Below are 8,282 nucleotides of genomic sequence, written 5' to 3'. Positions count from 1 at the left end.
CTGGGCCAGCTGCGGCGTGGGTGCTCGCCCCCGAGCGGCACCGAGGCGTCCCTCCCCGGGCCCACGCTCAGCTAGCCAAGCAGGAGGTTGCCAGCTGAGAGCAGAGGACGAGCCGCAAGGCCTGAGCACCGAGCTGCAGCCACAGAGCGGCCCCGCGTCTCGTGGGCAGTGGGCGTGGCCTGGCGGCAGGGCCCGGCTGCACCCGGCGCCTCCGTTTTCTTGCGAGAGGGGGTTCGCGAGGGCGCCCTCATCCCAGGCGGCCCCACAGCCCAGGGGCGGCCACGGGGCACCTGGCGTGAAGGCCTCCGCCAGCGGGAGCAGAGCCACGCGCCTGCAGGCGGCACGCCGGCCCGCGGACGGCCCGGGCAGCTGACCACCGACGCGGCCCAAGGTTCCAAAGCCGAACGGTGTCGGGCTGGGAGCAGGACCGCGGGGACGTGGCCTCAGCCTGGGCGGCAAGAGGCCTCGTCTGGACACAGCGCGGCCGGGCTGAGCGCTCCTCTCCGACACGCACGTCCGGCCGGTCCCCTTGCTCCAAGGCGCGTGGATGCGGCCGCCTGAGGGGACACGGCGGGCGCCCCTCGGGCCCGGGGCCCCTCCGAGCAGCTGCCCTCTGTGCTTCCCTCCCTGCCTCCCGCCGCTCCTGGCCAGGTCACACTGCCTGGGCTTTTGGCTCCCGGTGGAGGGGGTCTCGGGGCTTCCCGCCCTCTCGCCGGCGAGGCTGTTCCTCGCCGCCCGTTATCCGCGGACACCCTGTCTCCCGCTGGACGCGGGGTCCAGGTTGGTTTCTGCGGAGTTGAGAGGTGCCGCCGCCCCTCCCGGGGGCTTCCAGGAGTGTCCTGTCCTGGGGGTGCTCAGGACAAAGCAAATAGACAAAGCTGCTGCCTCGCACTCTCAGTTCAGTGAGAACGAAAGCCAGGTCTCACCCCGCCTGTGAGGCTGGAGGGGCGGGGGGCGGTCTCTGGCTTGAACTGGGGCCGTGGCCACCAGAGGCAGCTGGAAAGTGGAAGGAGAGAGTGGCGCTCGCTGGCTGGAAGGGCTCAGCGCGGAGCAGTGAGGTCTTCCCTCTTACAGCAGGCGAGGCCGGTTGAGATGTGACAGCTGGGGGAAGCGTCAGTGCTGGGATGAGCAGGACGGAGGCTTGTTCTTGGTGAATTTGTTGAGAAAGAAATTTTTTTTTTAAATATTTATTTGTGCATACAGAACTGGGGTACAGGCCAGAGGCTCAGGGGCGGTGAGAGGCTTCACCAGAGACAGAGTGGGGAACAGAACAGGCAGATCGACGAAGTACCCTGCTGAGGGGAGCAGCGGGCGGGCCAGGAGAGGTCTGCCGCGCCATGTGGTCACCTCCGGGGCAGGCAGGAATCGAACTCATGTGGAAGTGGCTTTAGCTTCTTAGTGCAGTGCTTTAACCCGCTGCGCCACCAGGGAGGGCCGAGAAAGAAATTTTAACCTACAAGGTGCGGGAGGGCGGTTCTCCCTGCCCAGGTCCGGCCGGGGCTGCGGCAGCAGCCTGGCCTCTGAGAACGTGCTGGGAGGCCGAGACGCCCGCGCACGGGGAGGTTCGGGAAGCGCCTGAGTGAGGGCCTGTGTCCCTCAGGCCAGCCCAGGCATGGGGAACCGCAGGAATGGACACAGGCAGTAGGCGGCAACGGCGTGTGTGGCTCGGCACAAACCCCAAGCGGGTTTTCTTTCCCGTAGATTCTGCGGTGTGGAGATACTAAGGTGTGGGGGGCGTGTGTGTATTCGACCAGCAACTTACTGAGCATAAAAACCACACTGACAAGCTGCAGCCACTGCCTGTGGCTGGGACCACAGCTGATGGCCGATGCCCCCACCCCGGCCTGCCTCAGGGTTGCCACAGTCACTCCTGTGACCTCAGTTTGTTTTCTTTGAGGAAACAAACTTCTGTTCAGTCAACAAAACACTTTTCATTTTCAAAACCAAAAAAAAAAAACCTCATTTTTAAGACCTCCAGGTTAACTCCCTACAGCTTATACTTAGACTTCAAAAATTATTTATGCTTAACTCCAGTATTAAGTACTTTAAACCCCTGAGGCCCTGGGGGTTGGAATTTGTAATGCGGGCTGAGGACTCAGCAGCCTCGGAACTCGGAGGCAAAGATGAGAAAGCTGCCGTTGGGGCTGGGAATCGCCGGTCAGCGCCCAGTCCTCACGGCGCTGACAGCCAGGGCCCAAGCACCTGAGCCTCAAGATGGGCACAAGAGGCTGTCGCTGTCGCGTTCACCGGCCGGCTGACGCACGGGGGCTGGCGTGTCCCAGGCGTCTCTGGCTAAACTCAGTTGCAACCTTTCAGAGTAAATCTTTGGGTTCTGGTTTATTTTGTTCTGTTCCTTTGAGTGGCTGGGTAATGCAGAACATTACATCTTGAAAGAAAAACATGTCAGTTTAAAATTCTAGTAAGCAGGTTTCTTTTTTAAACATCGAAAAAAATTCACAGACTTCTGTGGATAGAACCAGGGTAAGAAAACTTAGGCTTAAGCTATTTTTTCCTGATGAAATCTTTCTTCACGTCTGAGGGAAACAGTCATTGCAAAGCAGGTGGTGGGAGACTGAGGGGCTGGCTGTGATGTCAAGGCGTGCAGATTCCCAGGGTGCGGCCCCAAGCCCCCAAGTGCAGCCCGTCCCGCAGCAGCAGCCTGAGGAAAGCGGGCTGCCCAGCTCCCCGGCCGCCCCGAGGCTGTCGTCCAGTCCCGCCCCGCGTGCTGGTGCAGTGCAGGGGGCTGATCACTGTGTGTGCCGTCAGATGTCCCACTAGCATGTCCCTCGGGCGGAGTTCAGTTAGCAACCAGGTCTTCACGACGGAAGGACTCCCTGCACCTTCAGGAGCCACACTGCTTAGCCCCGACACGTTAAAGTTTCAGTTTCACAGTTTGGATATCCACAGACCATGCATCGGTTTCCAGAGAAAGGAATATGGAAGTACCATGAATGTGCCTAGACATCGGCCCACAGTCACTGTGAGGTCACCTACATCTGCCCACTGTTAGGTCCTCCTGACAGCAGGAGCTGAAATGCACGATTCTGGTTTTGAATGACGTAAAGCTCATGTATGTGGCTGATTCAGATTCAGAGAACAGACAGCGTACGCGCTCCCAGGGCCGGCAACCGGCCAGGGCTGACTCACAGGCGCCGTGTCCGAGCCCTGGGGAAGCGGGGCCCACAGTTACCCCAAAGGCTCTTTCCTGGCCATCTCCGCCTGTTCACTGTCACACTGGGGACCGCGGAGCCGCGCCCTGGCTCCCTCCGTCCCGCTCTCTGGGGGTTTCTTGCTAGTCCAGGCTCAGCAGCCTGCTTGGAGTCAGCGAAGCCCAGATCCCTGTCTCAGGTCTAGCCTATCTCCCGCGGGAAAGTCCTTAATTGTCGCTGCCTGTTGGGCCTTTCCACATGGCTATCCCACAGAGACCTAACGCTCAAGGCTGCTCAATCGAATCCACCATCCCCTCTCCCCAAACCTGCTGCACCTCATTTATTCCCTGTTTTAATTAATGATCTCAGCCTTGCCAAGCCAATTTGGAGTCCTCACGCTGTTGACACCAAAGTACTCCAAACACAGCTCCTCTGTGGGTTTTCTCCAACCTCCCAAGCCCTACCTCTTCTGTGATGAACCCACAAGTTATGTTCTGGTGTTTACGTGTCAGACTAGCCTCAGCCTAAGCAAAGGCATTGCAGCCACAGTCACACAACCCAGGGCTCAGGGCCGGGTTCTCAGGCTGCAGGTGCGTGCAGTCTCTGCGGGCCACGTGCGTTTATTCCCTCTGCAGATCCTCCCAGTTTCTCAAAGCTGACCGTTTTAAAGTCCAGCCGACTGCCCTCCAGATGACCCCTGCACCCCTGGAATGTGGTGGACGGGCCTCGGCGATTCTCTAAGCCACCCTGGCTCATTCTCAACCAAAGCCTGGCTTCTAAGCAGACACTGGGCTCTCTGCTGTTCCAGGAGGGTGGAAGATATTTTTGGAGGTCCCTGTTGTGGAACACTGAGTTATTTTAGTGCCCAAGGTCTGTGCCCGGACCGGCAAGACTGACCAGCTTCACCAGCCTGGCCTGCTGCCCTAGGGAAGTCAAGGCCCTGTGACCTTCCCTGGGGACAAATGAGGGTGCGCTTGAAATAAAAACCTGTGCTCCTCAGGACGAATCTGCTAACACTTGGCAGCAGGCAGCAAGCACTATCCTGCCGAGAGGCATCACAAGAAACAGGCACGTGGCGGGTGAGGGGTCGCAGGACCGGTACAGGAGCTGGCTTCCGCTCGTCCACTGCAGCGCTCGGAGAAGCCTCCTGGTGCCACCGAGGCCTCTGAGCTAGCCTGTCTGTGGCTGGACAGACCCAGTACTGTCCACTGCACTTCAGCTGCGGCCCCCTGTGCTGCCTGGGACCGACCGCCACCCCACGGGGCCCTGGGACGAAGTCTCAGACGGGGTTTCCTCCCCCAGTGAAACAGACACACACGCACGAGTGTGTGCGCAGCCTCAAACCCAACACAGACCCCCTCGAAGGCCCGGGGCACCGTCTGCAAGCAGCCACGAAAGCGGCCCAAGACGATGCGACAGGCTGAACTATCACTGTGGTAGAGAAGTTGAGAGACGTAACGATGGAAAACACTACACAGTCACCTACAGAGTCACCTAAATAACAGGAAGGGCTGGGTCTGACGGACCCCGAGATGGCCTTACTGCTTACATCCAATTCGGACCTTAAGTGCACAGGTTGATACGATATCTTCCTTACCTATTTACTATCAAAATCACTTATGTAGACCATGCCCATCACTCGCTAGAAATTTCTTGCTCTATTCCAAGGAACACCATCCCTGACTTACAGGATTAATCACCTCCTCACTTGACCATCATAGCTTAGTTTTTCCTAATTTTGAATTTCAGTTCATGGAAATGAGTAGTAAAGATGCATCTGTGTCTTGCTTCCTTCATGTAACAAAATGTGCTTAGATGTTCACCGTTACAGCATATATCAGTAATTTGTGTGTTTTTATAAGTAACTGTAGACTTCACAAGCTGATAATTCATTGTCCCGTGGACAGGCACCCTCGGCTATGATGAGTAAGCCTCTCTAGAACATCTTCATGTAAGAGTATCCAGTTTTCTTGAAAATATGCTCAGGAATGAAACTGTCAGGGCATAGAGTAAGCATGTGTGACTTTACTAGAAAACGCCCCGTCATTTTCAAAGATGACTATGCAGGCTCCAGATTTACCTTGGGTATTTAAAGAGCTGGGAAGCACATTGCTTCCATCCTTAAACCAACAACAAAAAGCAGAAGAAACTGCAAGTTAATGACTTTGCCCAACTCATTAAATTCTTAAGATCACAAGACAACTACAGTAAATCTGGGCTTCTTTTAACTTGAGGCAGAAGCCTGATAAGGAGGCTGTTTAAAACAGCTAACAGATTGCTAGGGGCTGCGTGTAGCCCAGCACTGCATAAATTTCTTGAGGGCCATGCGTGAGCTCTGCTCCTTCTAGCTCGGAGACCACCAGTATCCTGAGAGGCCTGAGTGCTGGCAGGCAGACGCAGTGGCAGATACGGGACGGCACGGTGGCAGCTGCCAACCCCCACGTCAATTTTTTGTAGTTTTACTACAGAACTAATGCTGTAGTCTGCAAGGGCAGAAAGACAAAGCTGTCATTTTAGGGCTCTGGGGAAGCCCACTGCAGTTTGGGAGGGAACAGAGGCGAGCAATTCTACGCTCTCGGCAGGAGTATGTTCTAGAACCAGACTCGGCATTGAGAGATGTGAAAAGTCTTAAATGGGGGATTTAAAATTAAAAGAATAGGCTAAATAAAATAGCAGTGGAGTTCTCTGTTGAGTATAAATGCTCAGCATCATGGACAGGAACTTGGAAACAGATCTGAAGCAAAATGATATATAATGTAATCAGTTCTCCAATATTGTTTCCTTTCACTGCTGGCTGGGATCTTTTTTTTTTTTTTTTCCCTCATCAGTTATAATGAAACAACTTGTACAAAACATTATTCAAGAGCCTTCTGCGTAGCTGGGAGATTGTCAAGAAGTAGTTTATCTCTATAAAATAGGGGACGTGGGAACTCTGAAGCCAAGTAGGAAGTAGAAATGTGAGCCACTAGTCCATAGTCTAAGGAAAAAGTGTCACCACAGCGACATGAAGACTGTGGTGACACAGAGTGACCTCAGAGCTGACTAGATTCAGTCAACAGCTCACTGCATGGATGCTTACTAACGGCACAGCAGAAGGACAGTCACGGTCCAAGAAAAATATTTTACCTCAACAGATGCCATCTAGCACACGTCCAGGTTTATAATGGATGCCAAAAGAAAAAAACAGAGCATCTAATACAAGTATCAGAACCAGACTCAGTATTGCGAGAGCCTGAAACTCTTAGACGAGGGCTTCACAATTAAAAGAATAGGCTAAAAATTTAAATGGAAAAGCTACACATTTAAGAGGGGCTCATTTCAGCAAGGAGAACTGAATGCTGCCGGGACTCTGAACCCTACTGTGCTGCTAGAAGATCGTGCTTTTCCCCGGAGAACTATTCAACACGACTCTAGAACATACCTTAGCTTCTTCAGGTTTCTGAGCTTTACTGAGAGACTTCCTGAAAGCAGTGCTGGCCAGTGAAAGGGAGATCACAATTTCTTTCACTGGCTTTCTCTGCTTTCTTTTTTAATTTATTTTTTAATGGCATACTTTTTCTTACATCCTTAATTCTGAGCAGTAGAGGATTGCCCCCTCAGGTGTCACTGTCGTTCTCCCACACCAAAGCACCTACAGCCCATCACTACAGTCCCTTCTGCTCGCCCCCTGCCTGTTTTCACTTCTCCCCCTCTCACTCTTCTCCCCTCTTCCTTCCTGGATGCCTCAGACCTATGGTCAGCTGTCAGGGGTTTGTCTTTGACTCTGTTTGGGTCTCTATACTCCATCTCTAGAGAAACTATCTGGTATTTACCTTCCTCCTTCGGACTTATTTTGCACCATCCCTTCCAGCTCTGGGCCTGCTACCACAGATGGCATGAGCACATCTTTCTCATGCCTATCACTAGTATATTCCATTGTGTATATAAGCCACATTTCCTTCATCCATTTATCTGTTTGGGGACATTTAAGTTGCTTCCATATCTTAGATACTGTAAATAGTAGTACAATGACCACAGGAGGGCAGGTTTCCCTTCAAATTAGTGTATTTGTGCTTTCTGGGTAGATCCCAGGAGTGGAATAGTTGGGTTGTATGTGAGAGCCACTTTAGATTCAGATACCTCCAGCACCACTGGCCAGTCTACATTCCCACACCTGGGCAAGAGGCCTCCTTTTTCTCTGCATCCTTGCCAGCACTTATTGTTCCTAGGTAGTTGTTTACCTCCCCCCCCCCCCCCTGGGCCATTCTCACAGGTGTAAAGTCTTATCTCATTGTGGTTTTGGCTTACATTTCCCTGTTTTCATGCACTTGTTGTCATTTGCATATCTTCCTTGGAGAAGTGCCTATTTGGCTCTTCTGCCCATATTTTGACTGGGTTATTTATTTGGTACGTGAACAAGAAAATTTTACAAATAGGTAAAGAGCAAATAAAAGAAACACAGTAAGAAAGATAAAAAATGCTCAGTTGAGCATGCACAAGACAGAAAAGGGGGGAAGAAACAATAAAAGGGACAAAGAAAAAAACAGCTATAAGATGGCAGTTTTAATCTAGTCATATTAATAATCACATTAACTATGAATGGTGTATAACCACAAAAGATAAAAGACAGAGACCACAAGACTGAATTTTCAATAATACAATATCCAACTACATACTACCTAAAAGAAACACTTTAAATATGAACTAAAAAGGGATAATTATGGAACACCACAAAAGCAATGCTTCTATACTCAACATAGATGAAATATATCACTTCCCGGCAAGACACCAAAAAGCACCAAAACTCACTCAAGAAGAAATATATAACCTGAATGGTTTTATGTATGTTAAATTGAATGTGTAGATTAAAATAGCTCAAAAATAAAAATCCAGGACTACATGGTTTTACTGTTAAATTTAACCAGATATTTAAGGAAGGAAAAATACCAAGTCTATATAATCTTGCCAAGTCTATATAATCTTAGGAAGCAAGAAACTTCCTAACACAGTTGACAACACAGCATTAATGTGATAATTGGTATTAAAACTAGATGAAAATATTGTGAGAAAATAGAACTGTTGACCAATATTATCCTTGTGAACACAGAGAGAAAAATCCTAAATGAAATATAGGTAAACTAAATTCATAATATA

Source organism: Condylura cristata, unplaced genomic scaffold, assembly GCF_000260355.1.
Source record: "Condylura cristata isolate star-nosed mole 26May11 unplaced genomic scaffold, ConCri1.0 scaffold00026, whole genome shotgun sequence".
Lineage (NCBI taxonomy): Eukaryota > Metazoa > Chordata > Mammalia > Eulipotyphla > Talpidae > Condylura > Condylura cristata.
This window is presented reverse-complemented; position numbering follows the sequence as displayed.